This window comes from Tamandua tetradactyla, chromosome 4 (genome assembly GCF_023851605.1).
Source record: "Tamandua tetradactyla isolate mTamTet1 chromosome 4, mTamTet1.pri, whole genome shotgun sequence".
Taxonomy (NCBI): Eukaryota; Metazoa; Chordata; class Mammalia; order Pilosa; family Myrmecophagidae; genus Tamandua; species Tamandua tetradactyla.
Window position 1 is genome coordinate 85927025 of NC_135330.1, and position 17031 is coordinate 85944055.

Here is a 17031-nt window from a genome sequence, read left to right on the forward strand (position 1 = left end):
AAATGTATACACCATCACACTTTATCAAGTTATCTATTTATTTATCTGTTCCATTAGTCACATCTATACATATACATTTCAACCATATGTAATAGATATAGCACATCATTTTGTACTTTACACATTTCAGTTTCATTCAATGTTACTTTCTGATACACCCCAGTAATTATAACTTCAATCAGTGTTGAAGAAAATATAAGAACTGGACCATTTAATAGAAATTTCAGAAGCAACATTCACTTCCCATAATTTTGCAGGTACTAATCTATTTGGGGAAAAATTTAATTTTCTGTCCTACTAGTTGTTATAAAATTCTGCATTCAACATTGCCATGTATCTTTTCTTCAAAATCCTACTTATGCCATATTCTGGGTTCATGATTGGATTATGTGGTGGAGAATTCTTGTTATAGATCTATTCCCCATCTGGTGATTCTGATGTGAACACTAACTGAATAATTTTCAATTGATTTTGCATTGGAATTTTTTCTGCATGAAAGCCTTCATGCTGATGGAGGAATTTGAAATCACTAAATATTTCCTTCATTCATTAAACTGAGATTTAATAATTTTTCATGTTAATTTCATTAAAAATTTCTCCAGATATCTTCTCCAACATTAATTATTTGTTGTTCCTCTAGTGTCTTTTCCTCCTGTTAAGTACTTTTCTGTTATATTTTCAGTTTTAGGAATTATTATTACTCTGTATTTTTCTTATCTGCACCTAGGCTGATGTTCAGCTGACATGACCTCCAGGTCATTACAGACAGAGTTCTTCAAACTGTAGTTCACTCATGTTTTTAAAGGATAAATGACAAATGAAGGCATTATCACATTGATTACATTGGCACAGAATTATATTCCTGTGTAGGTTCTCTCATTTATTTGAACATTAGAGCTGTGGCTGAAGCTCCTCTGTATTCATTACATTCATAGGTGAGTTCTCTCATGTTGTCTAAATTTGGAATATTAACTGACGGCTTTCCTACATATTTGTCACCCATATTTGTTTGTTTCTAAAGAGTGATCTTTCATGTCTTCTAAAGTTAGAACTTTTTCTGAATGGTTTCCACATAAATGGCATTCTTATGGCTTATCTCCAATGCGAGTTTTTTCATGTTGTCTAAAAGGAAGAATTTTGACTGAAGGCTTTCCCACATATTTAACACCCATATTGTTGATTTCTAATGTGAGTTCTCTCACATATTCTAAAGTTAAAACTTTTTCTGAATGCTTTCCCACATAAATGACAGTTATACTGCTACTCTATAGTGTGAATTTTCTCATGTCATCTATATTTATATATTCAACTTAAGACTTTTCCACATAGATAAAATTCATATGGTTTCTCTCCAGTGTGGCTTTTTTCACGTTGTCTAAGGGCATAATTCAATTGAAGGCATTTCCACACAGATAACATTCAAATGGTTTCTCTCTAATGTGAATTTTTTCATGTCATTTGAGGGTACATATTAGACTTAAGGCTTTTCCACATAGATGACAATCATAAGATTTCTCTCCAGTGTGAATTTTTTCATGTTTTCTGAGGCTGGAAGATGTACTTAAGGGTTTCCCACATAAATGGCATTTGCTGGTTTCTCTTCAGTGTGAATTTTCTCATGTCTAAGGGTAGATATTTGACTCAAGGTTTTCCCACATAGATGACATTCATATGGTTTCTCTCCAGTGTGAGTTTTCTCATGTTGTCTAAGGGTAAATGTTTGATTGAAGGTTTTCCCACATAGATGTCTGTACATTGTGAGTTTCTGTACATTGTGAGTTCTTTCTTGTCATCTGAGGTTGGAAGATTTACTGAAGGGTTTCCCACATATTTGGCACCCATACTTTTTTCTTACAGTGTGTGTTTTCTCATATTGCCTATGATCAGAACTTTTTATGAAGGTTTCCCCACATATATGACTGTTATGTGATTTACTTATAGTGTTAATTTACTTACATTGATTGAGGGGTGCCTGCTCACCAAGAACTTCTTGAAGTATTTTGATGATATAGGATTTCACTCCACCTTGAGTTGACACATATTGAGTCAATATAGAGTTGTGAATGAATTCTTCCAAATTATTTCATTCAAAGTTATCCCCTTGAATGTGAGGCCTCTGCTGCTGTGAAAGAGAGGAGAGATGTTTAAAAGTTTGCTCACACATATTCATTAATTCAATGATCTATGTATCAATTCTATGCTAATTATTTTGGGAGCCACTTAAAATTTTTCACATTAGTTACATTACATAGTTTGCTGAAACAGATTTTATCCCCTATAGCATCCTAATTTAAGGGCTATCTAATAAATTTTGAAGACTCCACTGTTTCAAAAATTACATATACACATGGTATTTCAGCAATTGTACTTGTATAAGACCTCATGTTATTGTTTTGAGTTCATGTTAACTGTCCCAAACTTTTACTGGTACAGTGCTTAACTGCACCTTAAATTGAAGTCAGGGAATTCTGTTGAATTCACGATTTATTCCATTCTAAGGTCTCTATTTGAATGACCAGTGTTCATACCCAAGAAATGTAGCTTTGAGAAAATGGTAGTAGATGTGTCATTCCTGAGGATATGTTGCACAGATATCTTTTCTTGTATTCTAAGGTCACATTCTCTGCCTGAAATAATTGCAAACAAATATGTTAGAGTGTCAATAGCAGATTGAAAAAATTTAAAACTGCCAAAACTCATGTGATATATCTCAAACATAGTTTCTTAGAAGGGGGAAGGAATGCAAAATTAAGGAACAACCTAGTAAGTAAAAACATTTTTTCAAAAATTTGACAATTAAAAATATGTTAAAAATTAAAATAAGAGGAAAATAAAATGAAGATTGGATTTTGGGAAGTAAAGGGAGGGGAATCCTCAAAGAAGATGGTGGTGACAAAGGCCATTATGTTAAAGGTTAACTGCAATAAGTATATTAATAAAATTCAAAGACAATGGGAGATGGATACTTGAATAGAGATTGGTACATGAGAAGAATAATGATTCATTTGAGATTTTCTTGCCATTATTCTTGCCTACATTTAAGAGAATATCACCCACTTAAAGAAAATTTCAGTTAATATTTCCAAGAATCTACTAATTCATTGACGAAGTATCTCTTGCATTGAAGGACATGTTCTTGGAGTTCAACCTAAACCCTGGCCTGTGTGTGGAAAATCCTAACACTTCTTTCCACAGTTCCTCAACTTGTTCCAATTTGAAAACCAGATCCAATTCACATAGCTGATACCTGTTTATGGGAAAGAAATACAAGGGTTTTTGATATATCTGTTGATTACTGGGCATTAGTATTAAGGTCATGGCAGGCTATGAGAAAAGTTAACATTGAAGATCACATAGGGAAGCACAACTTGAACACAGGATATTGACAATCCTTCAACGACAAAGGGATGTTAGACATTGTACCAAATGACATTAGAGATCTGTGGTTTTTGATACCAGTGTCTGAATTCAAAGACTGTAGTCACTATACTTTCCATAAAAGGAGAAATTATGTTTCCACAGTGGTTAAACAGTAATTTTTAAAAGAATCCAGTAAACATAAGATCCACCAGAAAGAAGATGTTATATATGGAAAAATGCATGCTTTTTTCTGCAGTTTTGCATAGCATAATAATTATTTAGATGATATTCAATCAATTTATATATCATTTAAATAAAATTTATTGCCTTCTCAGTATAGCTCTGAATACTGGAGATTAAGTATTAAAAAACAAATTAAACTTTAGTCATGGAATTTAGATTCCAGTGATGTGAAAAATGAGAATTAAGTAAAAATTGAAGAACAAAATTTCTTGCAAGTAGTTTTAAGTTTTATGAAAGAATGGCAGAGGTTGTTGTGGCATATGGGGAAGCTCTTCCAGATACTTGTTAAATAGGTAAAAGATAGATTAAATTGATTAGAGAGACAGACAGATAAATACACCAAGAAAAATAAACTTCTGAAATACCTGTGGACAGGAACATTGAATCTATGAACACCTTTCTCTGGAGTGGGTCCATCAGGTCCCACTCTTCTTGGGTGAAGTCTATCTTTGAAGGTCACTGGTTCCTAAAACATCACACATACAGATTCCAACAGCACCATCCACACTAATTTTATAGTAAGATGACTTAGATCACAGCATTGATGAATGGAGAGCCTGCCTATATAGAAATTCAAGTTCTATTTGGGATTCCAGTCAGATCATTCTCAGTGTTGGCTTGGCATCTTGTACGTAAGATACACTTACAAAGATTTTCACACAGTGAAAAGTTTCATTATAAATTAATATCACAGGAGTTGTGATGTAGTATAAACTGGATATTGACTAAAAACCTGGTATTAATGATTTCCAGGTAGTGATCATACATTTTGCACTTGGAAAAGTATACATGAAACACTCTTCTCTACCAATTTCAAATAAATCTTCAGACTTACAACAATAGAAGCAATGTCCTTGATCTATCACATTTCAACAATGACCAGAGTTTGATTATTCTACCTGCCCCTTAAATGACCTTGGTTTTCTCATCTATGAAACAGTTTAACAAAGTTTTATCAATTAAGAAAGATCTTATGTCTTATGTATAAAGTACTTCCTACCAACAAATACTTATCAGTCTCTCCAGTTCTCTTAAAAAAATTAACCATAATTACTACAGTCCTTCTTGCATATGAACAGGCAAAATCAATATTCCCTATTAATTAATATTCCCTATTAATTGCTCCCTCTTTTCAAATTTACATAAAGTTTACTTATAAAGAAGGAAAATCATTGACTAGGTATAAGGTGGTAATGAGAATTTCAAACATCTGTACAAAATCTGAAGATATATTCTATCTATATGCACTTTAAGATGCTTACTATTGCAGAAAAATAATTTCTCATAGTATTTTTTTGGCCTAATCTCTCTTGTGCTTTCCTGAAGACCACAAACTCCTCATCTCAACACCTTTAACACTAGAATGACTGAAATAATCAGTCTTTATTCAAACACTAGCCTCTCCATTGAACTTTTAAGTTGTGTTCTCACTCATCTGTATCACATATTGTCACCACAGTCTGAAGCCCATCACTTTTACTAACAGGGCTAATGAGGGAATCAGTTACCTATCAAGGCCATGAGTTACATCTCTTCTCTGAATAGGCAGCCTTAATTGAGGCTGGAACAAATTATTGTAAATGTTGGAAAGGAGATTATTTCTTAGTCCCTGACCTGTTGTGATTATCCCAGAGACCTTGGGTCAGTTAAGTAGATCTCAGATCCTTGAATATCTTCTGAATGCACTTAGAAAATTAAGGCATATTGGATAATTCTGCCCATATTTTGTCAAATGGGATGTGGTTTCAGTAGAGATAGCAATGCCCTACTCACCAAATGTTGCATTGTCAATAGTTTGACTTTTCTCTCTTTTTGTGTGGTTTTTCACAGTCAGACAGGATAATCACAATCATGCAATGCTGAAAATGGATGAAGAATCCATGAGACTCAAGATATGTGCACAATTTCCAGAGCCATCTCTCATGAATTCCAAAACCTTCACTGGGAATATCCCAGGAGCCAAACAATAGAAACAGGCAGAGTGCCAAAGAAAAACAAGAGTAAGAGTCTCATCTCCCAGTGCTACAAGTAAGCCCATGGCTACAGTTTCTATGAAACAAAATATGAACTCAAATTTCTTACAGATATGAACATGAAAACCATTGAGTTTTGTGTGCTAATTAGCCCACAATGTTCAGAACTTTATATTCTCTCCCTGATTCCAAAACATAGTGCAGATTTAGATTACGTACAGTCAAACATGGAATTTCTCAGAATCAGGTTTTCTTGGTTTATGAACTAACATTGATTAATCAGTATCTCCCATCCTCTGGATACTGACTCCATTCGTGCTCTACAAAGCTTGCACCCTTTAATATACACCTGACCTAAGTCATTATTGTTTCCCCACATGGATTTCTAGATATATCACTCCTTCAACTTTGGTTTTCAGATACTTTCCTTGTACATTTGGGTACCTGTCATGAAAATTAAAATCTCCTTCATGATGGAGTTAATAAACTTGAGGTACTATTTCACTTGGGGTAATCAATGCCACCCATCCTCAAAATCTAGCCCTTAATATACCCTTCAACAGAAAGTAGCAGGGGTACAGAGGTGTGCTGGTTAGAAACTGTTGTGTACCCCAGGAAAGCCATGTTATTTAATCTGTTCCAATATTTCTGGGTGAGATCTTTTTAATTAAGATGTTTCCACAGAGATGTAACCTACCCAGTTGTGGGTGGGACCTGTTGATCAGGTGGCTTCCATGTATATGTGTCCCCACCCATTCAAGATGGGGTAACTTACTGGAGTTCTTTAAGAGGGAATCGTTTTGGAAAAAGTTTCAGAGGCCACACAGCCAGAGATTTTTGGAGATGAAGAAAGAAAACACCCCCAGGAAGCCTTATGAAATCAGGAGAGAAAACTAACAGACTTAGCCACATGTCTTCTCAAATAACAGGTTTCCCACATGGCATCAGCCCTTCTTGAGTGAAAGTAATCTCTTCTTGGTGCCTTAATTTGGATATTTTCATGGCCTTAGAACTGCAAACTTGCAATTTAATAAAGTCCCTTTTCAAAAGCTGTTCCATTTCTGGTATATTCCATTCCAGTAACTTTAGCAAACCTAAACAAGGGCTACAATGTTTTTTCTATTTGTCAAAATTCTTCTAAAATAAATAGGCTGTGAAAATATAAGATGGATGTGTCAGAGGATATATGTTTGCTCCATCTGATATTTTAAGAAAATGCTTACTGAAATTATGTCTTATATTTATCATCATTAGCTGGAATACCCTTACATAAAATATATTTGTGTGAAGGCATTAATCATTTATGAACTGTAAATTATCTCCCTAAACTTGGTTAATAATAAATTTTATTTCTTTTACAAATGATGAAGGGTGTAATAAATAGAAGTAAACATCATTTGTACACAAAGTCAAGAAAAATGTATTAAAAGTGACTTTGAAAGTTTACATAGATTCATTTATTTTGTAATCATCTTAGTCCTCATGATTATAGTTTATTTATCAAGTTAACATAGGACATGATCAGAACTTCAGAAAAGTTTGGTAACATGAATAAATTACATGGCTGGAAAATTATATAGCTACAATTATATATTGCTTGTCCACCAAACTTAAATTTCCACGGTGCTATGCACCACATCAAAATTTTACCCAGAATATCCCATCTCATATCAATCAGAAGCCACAACCTGTGATCACAATCATGTCTCTTTTGCTTGTCCACATTATTACTCCCCCTGTATTGATCACTGTTCTAGTGTGCTAGCTGCTGGAATGCAATAAAGCAGAAACAGAATGGCTTTTAAAAAGGGGAAATTCATTAAGCTGAAATTTTATAGTTCTAAGGCTGTGAAAATGTCCCAATTAAAACAAGTCTGTATAAATGAAGGCAACTAACTCAAATGCTGATGAAGCTCAGGGTTTCTCTCTCTCTCAACTGGAAAAGCATGTGCTCAACATGGCAAAGTCTGCTAGATGTATCTCCAGGCTTCTTGTTTCATGAAGCTCCCTGTGGGCATTTTCCAAAGGTCCCTGGCTGTGTGGGTTCTCATGGTTCTCATGGATCTAAAAATAGGGCTTTCTCCAAAATGTTTCCTCTTTTAAAGGATTCCAGAAACTAATCAAGACCCACCTGGAATGGGTGGAGTCACAATTCCCTCTAATGAAAGATTAATACCAACAGTTGGCTGTGTCACATCTCCGTGGAGATAATCTAATCAAGTTTCCAAACTATAGTACTGAAAAGGGATTAAAAGATCCTGCTGAGTGGTGTGAGGGTAGTTCAGTGGTATAATTCTCACCTCTCATGAAGGATACCTGGGTTCAGTTTCAAGCCCATGCACTTCCCAAACAAATAAGCAAAACAAACAAATGAAAAACACAAACAACAATTCAACAAATGCTGCGGCAATAAGGGGATACTCACATGGAAAAGAGTGAAAGAGTGTGTGCATGTGACCCCTGCCACACAGCATACAAAAAAAGATCCCACTGCTCCCACAAGAATAGATCAGCATTAAAATGGGGCTTTTCCAGGGTACATAATCCTTTCAAATAAACACAATGCCTCTTGCCAAACATCAGCCCTTTCTCATATTTCTCCTCATCTTTATTGACCACTGTAATCCACATTTACCCATTTCAATAAATACTTACTAAGTTTAACATTTTATTTTTATGTCTCTCTTACTATTTGTTATATCTACTGATAAAGACCCAAATAGGAGGTGACTCCAAATACCTGCATTCCACAATTGCCACTAACACAGTACATGAGTAAAATGTTTTTGGTATAAAAACAGAATCACAACTTCTAGTGGCTATTGAATACATTTTGCAACTTTAGTTTCTTGGCAAATTTTTCTTCCATCCTCCAAAAATACTTAAGTCTTCTCCATACCCTTTGATTCTCACTCATTCTCATATTTCCCATCATGTTCAACAGATAAAACCAATTCCTAATTAACAGATGGGTCATGTAGTTTTGAAAATTACCATTACTACTTTAAAATCTCCAAACATTTATTGCATTCATAGGCAATTGATACTTCTCTCTTACTAACTTGAAAATTTGTATTGCTTCTGGCTGAATCCATTGTCTCCAAATTAACTCTTCCTTTCCTATTTTGTTAGCAACCATATCATTGATTATAAATTCAGCCTCCTTTACCAGAAACTCCTTTCTCCTTACAATCCGCATGATCACTTAAGCTCATTTGTCTCTTCCATATTAGAATCTTTACCTCCTCTTTACCTATTTATCCCTCAAGATGCTGCTTTCTCCTTAGCAAAATCTAAAGTGCTATTACTCTTTACTCACACCCCACTCACCCTTTGACTTTCAAAGATCACCAACAATTCCTGAAAGGTAAATCTTGCTAATGGAATAATCAATGATCTCCCCATAAACAAATCCTAACTTGGAACCAAAGAAGAATTCAACCATGCTCTTCATTTGAGAACTTTATTTTTCCTTGATTTATCTGATCTCTTAGTCTCTTAACTGTTTTCAAAATACTCTAATCACTCCTTCCACTTCCTCTCTGCAAAGAACAACTCAAAAAACTATTGGAGGGGTACCTGGGTGGTTCAGTGGTAGAATGCTTACCTTCCATGTGGGATACCCAGGTTCAAATCCTTGATCATGCACATTCCCACACAAAAAGCCATTTCTGGAACATCTGAAAACTAAATCCTTTTCCCTCTTCACTCCTTCTTTTACACAGTATCCTAACATGCTCATAAATTTATTTGATTGTTTTTTAATTTCTTCCATCTTTATCTCTGAATTGAAAGTGACAAAACATTTGTTGGATTTTTTGCTGATTCATCATGGCTATTTGTTTCATTACATGCACCCAAAATGGAATATATTTCAGAACATAGCCTCTCACCCGCAAAAGAAACATTTTTAAAAATATTTATAGTTTCTCTTTTAGTCTTCATCTTAATTAATGGTTCCACCAGAAATCCAGAGATTGCTCCTTTACATGTCCACTCATAATGACTCAAGACAATAAAACAGTGCCATGATGTCTACAGTGAACACATTTTTACCCTGTATTAGCTAGCATTCTCTAGAGAAACAGAATCAGTAGGAGATAAATGTAAATATAAAATTTATAAAAGTGTATCACATAACCATGGGGATGTACAGTCAAAGGTCTGTACGACAGGCCACCAACTGGCAGCTCCAGTGAAGGTTCTAAATGAACTCCCAGGAGAGGCTGGCTTGACAACTATGAGTTTGTAAGAATCCAAGATTTGTAGGGCAGGCCAGAAGCAGCAGCTCCAATGAAGCTCCTCAAAGATCTCTCAGGAGAGGCTGGCTAGCTGAAGTAGGAAGAGTGATTGTGTCTTCTGAATCTTCTTTAAAAGCCTTCCAGTGATTAGATTAAGTGTCATTCATGGAAGGACACTCCCTTTAGCTGAAATGCAATCAGCTGGGGATGCAGCCAATGTGGTCATGATTTAAGTCCATGAAATGTCCTCATTGCAACAAACAGGCCACCACTTGCCCAACCACACAACTGGGGAACCACCACCTGACCAACTTGACACATGAACCTGACCATGACATACCCCAATCCACAAAATCACCTTCCCACCCCATACTCATTTTTTTTGCATTCTTAGTTTAAATATTAATTCCTCAGAAATCCTATCACTAATTCCCACTGATATTTCCTTCCACTTTGATTTAGTTAAAACTTTAATATTCCTGTTTTTCTGTCTTCATATAAGTAAGTATGGTATGCCTCCCTCTTTGGTTTCCCTTTTTGGTCTAAACACAGAAAAATTAACTCCTGAATACTAAGATGAGAGAAGTTTTCATTAGAACATTATGTGTGCATTTCAAATTAGGAGAAATGTGTTTAACCTAACATACCCTCTGAAGACCTAACTAAAATGTCTGTAGTGAAATGAAGCAATTGTATTCTGATTACAGATACATCTAGAAAATAAAAGAAGTCATGGTGAATATTATCTCCAGTACTCAACAGAACCAAAATAGATTGGAAAACCCAGAGAAATCATGTCTTCATTGACGATACTGTCATTACACTCAAGATCTCACAGCTTATTCATCTAGAATAAGGCTGATTTGTTGGTAAACTCTTTTTATGCAGGTGATGTTCTCATGAGTCATATAATCCAAAGAATGCAACCTGATTAATTGGATGCTGATTAAAATAAGTCTAATCAAGAAATATCTCTTATAACAAAATGTTTTTCCTTCAATTAGAAAAACACATTAGATGGAATTATAGAAAACAGATTATGCCCTTTAATTCTGCCATCCTTCTGAACATCTCAAAAGCATCTCTCCTGCTTTTCTGGAGATTCCTCACTCTTTTATGATTTTTTTTCATTCTGGGATGTACTGTAGAGCAATTTCAAGTGAATCCTTAATGGTCTCTATTTCTAAGAGGACTTATGAGTTACCAACGTTTTCTCAAGGTGCATGTTCAGTGTGATCTATATTTAAATATATTTGTGATGAAATTTTATATTCATATAAAGGAAAAAAGTATGTTCCTTGATTCTTCAAGGTGCATATTTCACTATCACAAAAGGGAAAGGCCATCCAGAGGAGGTCATCTCAAATAAGATTTATATGGTGTTATAAGGATTGTGAGACACTAAAACCATCAAGAGATTAGTGATCACCAAAATAAATTAAGTAATTTCATTATTGGTTTTCCTAAAAGTAAGATGGATTTAGCTAGTCTTTAATGAATAGGATTTTTAGTATCAAGACTTGATTTATGTATAAATCTGTAGATGAGAAAGCTCTCTTGGAAAATATATCTCATTTAGCTGTATTTATTTCAGACTTTAAAAATATTGACTTGGAAAAGTCTTTGAAACCTTTTTGGAGATTAGAAATAATTTGTGATTTTCTTTTTGTGCTTAAGAGTATGAACGTATCCCAGAGATATAAGAGAAACTATAGTGCTTTCAGGAAGTGAGAGCAGATATGATGGCAGTTGAGTGGCCTGAAACAGAGGGGACAGCCAGCTGGATTTCAGGACTTGAATGTGTGGTAAATACAAATGTCCTTCTAATGCTGGCAGAAACCCACTGAAAAATGTTAAGGAGTAAAGAATATCATCATATATATTTGTGAAAGAGTCTTTGTAGAATAAGTGAAATAATTAAGAAGGAGATCTGTTAGACTTTTAAGAATTAAATGATAATTTCCTGTTTTAGTAGTTTGGCAGTGAAAATGGGGAGTTCAGGAAAGAAGTATATAAACAAACTCAATTGCTTATTTATTTTTAAATATAATTATGTTTTAATGATATATCAGGCTTTTTGCCAAAAGCCTGAGCAGGCAATTGCTGTATTTTTTAAAATTTCTGCCCTCAATAGATAAAAATCTAATAAAAAATCATGATTACAATGCAACGTTTTAGTACATAAGCCTAATAGAGAAGTTCTTAACAGAGAACTTACTTTATATTTGGTTTTGGACAGTGTAGAGAACACTTGCATAAGGAAGCATTATTTAAAATTTTTCAGAATGCTAATAACCAGGAAATAGGCTAAAAATCAGCAATGGATAATAAAGAGGTAGAGGGAGAAGAAGTAAGAATATTCCAAATAGAAAGGGGAACATTTATTGATAATTTGATTAGGATGCTGTTTAATTACAGGCAATTGTCCAAGGAAAAAAGAAGACAGAGGCACCAAGAGAATCATTCCAGGTTTTTAGGCCCTGCTGTGGCATTTAAGGCCACTCTTTATGGTTCAGATTTTTACAGAAGAGCAATTTGGGCAAAAGTCCATGAGAGCAGCTGATGACACACATCTCAGATATCTTGGTGGGGAATTTTGCATTCCAATCTGTGGCTCAGTTGTGTGATACAGAATGCAGCATTGTGTTTCTGAACAGTTGCTATACTAAAAGATTGAAAGAGATTGCTTAGGTAGGGAGGAGAGAGGGAGAAGGAAGAGAATGGTGGGGACTGACTCCTGAGGATTTACACATTTAATATTTGAGGAAGATTCTTCAAATGTCAAGAAAGCTGATCAGAGAAATGGAAAGAAACCCAAAAGATTGTTACAACATAGAGATGGATGACTTGTAGATGAAACTGTTGAATTTGTTGAGGGATCATATAGGATGAAGAAATATTCAGTGGATTTAGAGATATTTAGAAACCTTGACTATCAATATTAACAACTATTAAGTGAAAAATGTGTAAACCTAAATGGAGGGTATTGAGGAGCAGTGAGATGTTAAGATAGAAATTTAAATGCATTTCTTTGAATTGTACAAGATAGATAAAGTAAATGCTGAAATAAAAGTACACACTAATAAAATTTAAAGATTTTACATATTTCTGTCACAGAAAAAATCTAAGAACACCTGATTTTAAGGTTTACTTACCAGATCTGAAATTGTAGAAGATAGAGATTCCAACTAGACTCTGAAGCCAGTTTCACAGGAAAGCTTGCCCTTTTCCAAAGATGAACTGTCCAGCATTGTCTTCTCTTATCAAATGCCTCCTCTATTTTTTCTCACATTTATATAGGGGAAAAAACAGTTAATAAACCTATCAGTGCCACATTCCAGGAGACACACCCACACTACACATACACTTAACCTTATCAGGACTCAGATGCTCTGAATGGATTTGCCAGATGCAATTTTAAACCCTCATAAAATGCTGAAGAATGAAGAGATATTATTTCACATTCTGAAAGTGCATAATCCTTTATTTATTCAGCAAATATTTTTGAAGGAATTCTTAAAACCAAGAAATACATAGTTCCTCGAGAAGGGAGGGACTCAGGCTTACCCATTATGGAAAAAGACCTAGAATTTTCTACAGGAAACCTGGAATTAAAACTAAGGTAAAATTATCAAATATGAAAATTTATATGGATATAAATGATAGGATGAAAGGTGGTCATATTACTAAGAAGGAATATCAAAATAGAAGTGGTAGAGTAGAAACCACATAGTACTCTCCAAGACAGGTTAATGATCCTAAAAACTCTGAAAGGAAACAGGAAGCCACTTTTTAATTTATTTTTTCTTGTTTTGCAGGGAGAAAATAAATAAAAATTTAAGGCATCCAAAAATGTACTTGATAATTTTATCATGTCCTCAATCAAAATTAAAACCTTTGAGTGGAAATGAACAATTTTCCTGTTTACAACTCCCCAATTTTAGTTTTATTTTGTCTGAATATTATTGTATAAATTTATTTGAAAAAATAAATGTGAGAGAAACAAACCTTTGAGGGAAAAGAGCAATTGTTTATGTCTTTTTAAGACTTGTATTTCTAGGCCCAGCAAAATGTTGGGTTTCTGATGTCTTTCTCCAGCATTTTAACATAGAAAACAGAAAAAATTGAAGAGTACAGAAAAGAAAAGTAGCTTTATTTTATTAAAATATATGGAAATTTTGTGTTTGTACTACCCCCACATTTGCAAAGGTAGATGTTTCCCACATCGAATCACAAAATCTAAGGTAGTGGCTATCGCTCCCCTCTGTACTTTGAAATTATCTGGGGGGAGTAAAAATTCTGATTAGAAAATGATTTAATTCTTCTTGTTTTGCTCTTTGCCTTCACTGTTTTAAAATGTCCTCAGGTGATACCAATAGGTATCAGTTTTGGGGAACCCATTCTCTAATCAATATAGTCCTGCCTTAGGACCTTGCTATTCACAGTGAAGGGTCATGGGCCAGGAACATCAATTAATCCTGGGAGCTCAGCAGCAAAGTGCAATCAAAGGCTTCATCAGAGCAATGTGGAATGAGGGTCCTTATTCTAAGAAGATCTCTAGGAAAACATAGGCCCACATAAAGCATGAGGAACACTGGTTCTGAACTGCCTTTTAGATTCAACACCATGAATGAAATCCATGCCAAAAAATTTCCATACTACCACTGCCTTACTCAGTTCATAAAAAAATACATCTCTACAGAAAAAAGAGAACAGACATTGTCAGCAAAGGTTATCCTTTTTCTACATTTTAAGATTTGAAGTTCCTGACTCCTATGTTCTAAGCAACTCATTTCCCAAAAGTGTTACCTTGTTTTCTTTACTGGCTCAAAAATGAAGTGATCTTAGCTGAAAATACTGAATAATATAGCCAATCTTAGGGTGACAAGCTTCAATGTGCTGCCTGTTCACATTTTCACTCCCACTTTTTTTTTTAATTTTTTTTATTAATCAAAAAAAAGAAAAGAAATTAACACAACATTTAGAAATCATTCCACTCTACAAATGCACTCAGTAATTCTTAGTTTCATCACATAGTTGCATGATCATCATTTCCCAGTACATTTGCATCGATTTAGGAAAAGTACTAGCAAAACAGCAGAAAAAGATATAGAATGCCAATATAGAGAAGAGAATTAAAATAATAATACTAATAATATATATATATATAAAAAGGAAAAAGAAAAAAAACAAAAACAAAAGATACAAACACACAAACAAACAAACAAAAAACCATATTTCAGGTGCAGCTTCATTCAGTGTTCCAACCTAGTTACATTACATTTAGGTATTATTGTGCTGTCCATTTTTGAGTTTTTGTATCTAGTCCTGTTGCACAGTCTGTATCCCTTCAGCTCCAATTACCCATTATCTTACCCTGTTTCTAACTCCTGCTGGTCTCTGTTACCAATGATATATTCCAAGCTGATTCTCAAATGTCGGTTCACATCAGTGGGACCTTACAGTATTTGTCCTTTAGTTTTGGGCTAGACTCACTCAGCATAATGTTCTCTAGGTCCATCCATGTTATTACATGCTTCATAAGTTTAGTCTGTCTTAAAGCTGCATAATATTCCATCGTAGGTATACGCCACAGTTTGTTTAGCCACTCGTCTGTTGATGAACATTTTGGCTGTTTCCATCTCTTTGCAATTGTAGATAATGCTGCTATAAACACTGGTGTGCAAATGTCCGTCTGTGTCTTTGCCCTTAAGTCCTTTGAGTAGATACCTAGCAGTGGTATTGCTGGGTCGTAATCCATTCTGCCATTCTATGTCTTTTGATTGGGAAATTCAGTCCATTAACTTTTAGTATTATTACTGTTTGGATAATATTTTCCTCTACCATTTTGGCTTTTGTATTATATATATCATATCTGATTTTCCTTCTTTCTACACTTTACTCCATACCTCTCTCTTCTGTCTTTTCGTATCTGACTCTAGTGCTCCCTTTAGTATTTCTTGCAGAGCTGGTCTCTTGGTCACAAATTCTCTCAGTGACTTTTTGTCTATAAATGTTTTAATTTCTCCTTCATTTTTGAAGGACAATTTTGCTGGATATAGGAGTCTTGGTTGGCAGTTTTTCTCTTTTAGTATTTTAAATATATCATCCCACTGTCTTCTAGCTTCCATGGTTTCTGCTGAGAAATCTACACATAGTCTTATTGGGTTTCCCTTGTATGTGACAGATTGTTTTTCTCTTGCTGCTTTCAAGATCCTCTCTTTCTCTTTGACCTCTGACATTCTAACTAGTAAGTGTCTTGGAGAACGCCTATTTGGGTCTATTCTCTTTGGGGTGCGCTGCACTTCTTGGATCTGCAAATTTAGGTCTTTCATAAGAGTTGGGAAATTTTCAGTGATAATTTCTTCCATTAGTTTTTCTCCTCCTTTTCCCTTCTCTTCTCCTTCTGGGACACCCACAACACGTATATTTGTGCGCTTCATATTGTCATTCAGTTCCCTGATCCCCTGCTCAAGTTTTTCCATTCTTTTCCCTATAGTTTCTGTTTCTTTTTGGAATTCAGATGTTCCATCCTCCAGTTCACTAATTGTAGCTTCTGTCTCTTTAGATCTACCATTGTAGGTATCCATTGTTTTTTCCATTTTTTCTTCTTTGTCCTTCACTCCCATAAGTTCTGTGATTTGTTTTTTCAGATTTTCTATTTCTTCTTTTTGTTCAGCCCATGTCTTCTTCATGTCCTCCCTCAATTTATTGATTTGGTTTTTGAAGAGTTTTTCCATTTCTGTTCGTATATTCAGCATTAGTTGTCTCATCTCCTGTATCTCATTTGAACTATTGGTTTGTTCCTTTGACTGGGCCATATCTTCAATTTTCCGAGCGTCATCCATTATTTTCTGCTGGTGTCTGGGCATTTGATCAGATTTCCCTGGGTGTGGGACCCAGCTGGTTGAAAGGTTTTTCTGTGAAATCTCTGGGCTCTGTTTTTCTTTTCCTGCCCAGTAGATGGCGCTCGTGGCGCTCGTCTGTCTGCACGGCAGTTGGCCCGGGAAACCGCGCGTGGAGGGGGGGTCGCTGGCCGCTGCGGCTTGGGAGAGTGCCGGTCCTAATTGCCCAGCTGGCCCGAAACGCCAAGCATGACGGGAGGGCCCCGCTATCCAAGTTCCCAGTCAGATCGGGGAGCCACGTGCGTGGAGGGGACCCCAGTCGCCAGCCGCCCCGGCCGGGAAAACACGCGCCCCTCGGGTATCTCACTG

General features: G+C 35.2%; 1 long non-coding RNA gene across 7 annotated transcripts in view; it reads right to left on the reverse strand.

The window, feature by feature from the left end:
• LOC143681171 (uncharacterized) overlaps positions 1–13293 on the reverse strand; it is a 43968-nt gene extending 30675 nt beyond the window's left edge. For 3 of the 7 annotated variants that reach the window (XR_013174432.1, XR_013174431.1, XR_013174436.1), the window contains exons 1-4: positions 12973–13293; positions 3969–4069; positions 2529–2627; positions 1957–2122 (exon numbers count right to left, since the gene is read on the reverse strand). This is a non-coding gene — a long non-coding RNA (uncharacterized LOC143681171). Of the gene's footprint in view, positions 1–1956; positions 2123–2528; positions 2628–3968; positions 4070–5376; positions 5424–12972 lie in introns of those variants that run through there. The other 4 variants (XR_013174435.1, XR_013174434.1, XR_013174437.1 and 1 more) reach the window with 4 other exon arrangements.
• Positions 13294–17031: the final 3738 nt, after the last annotated feature.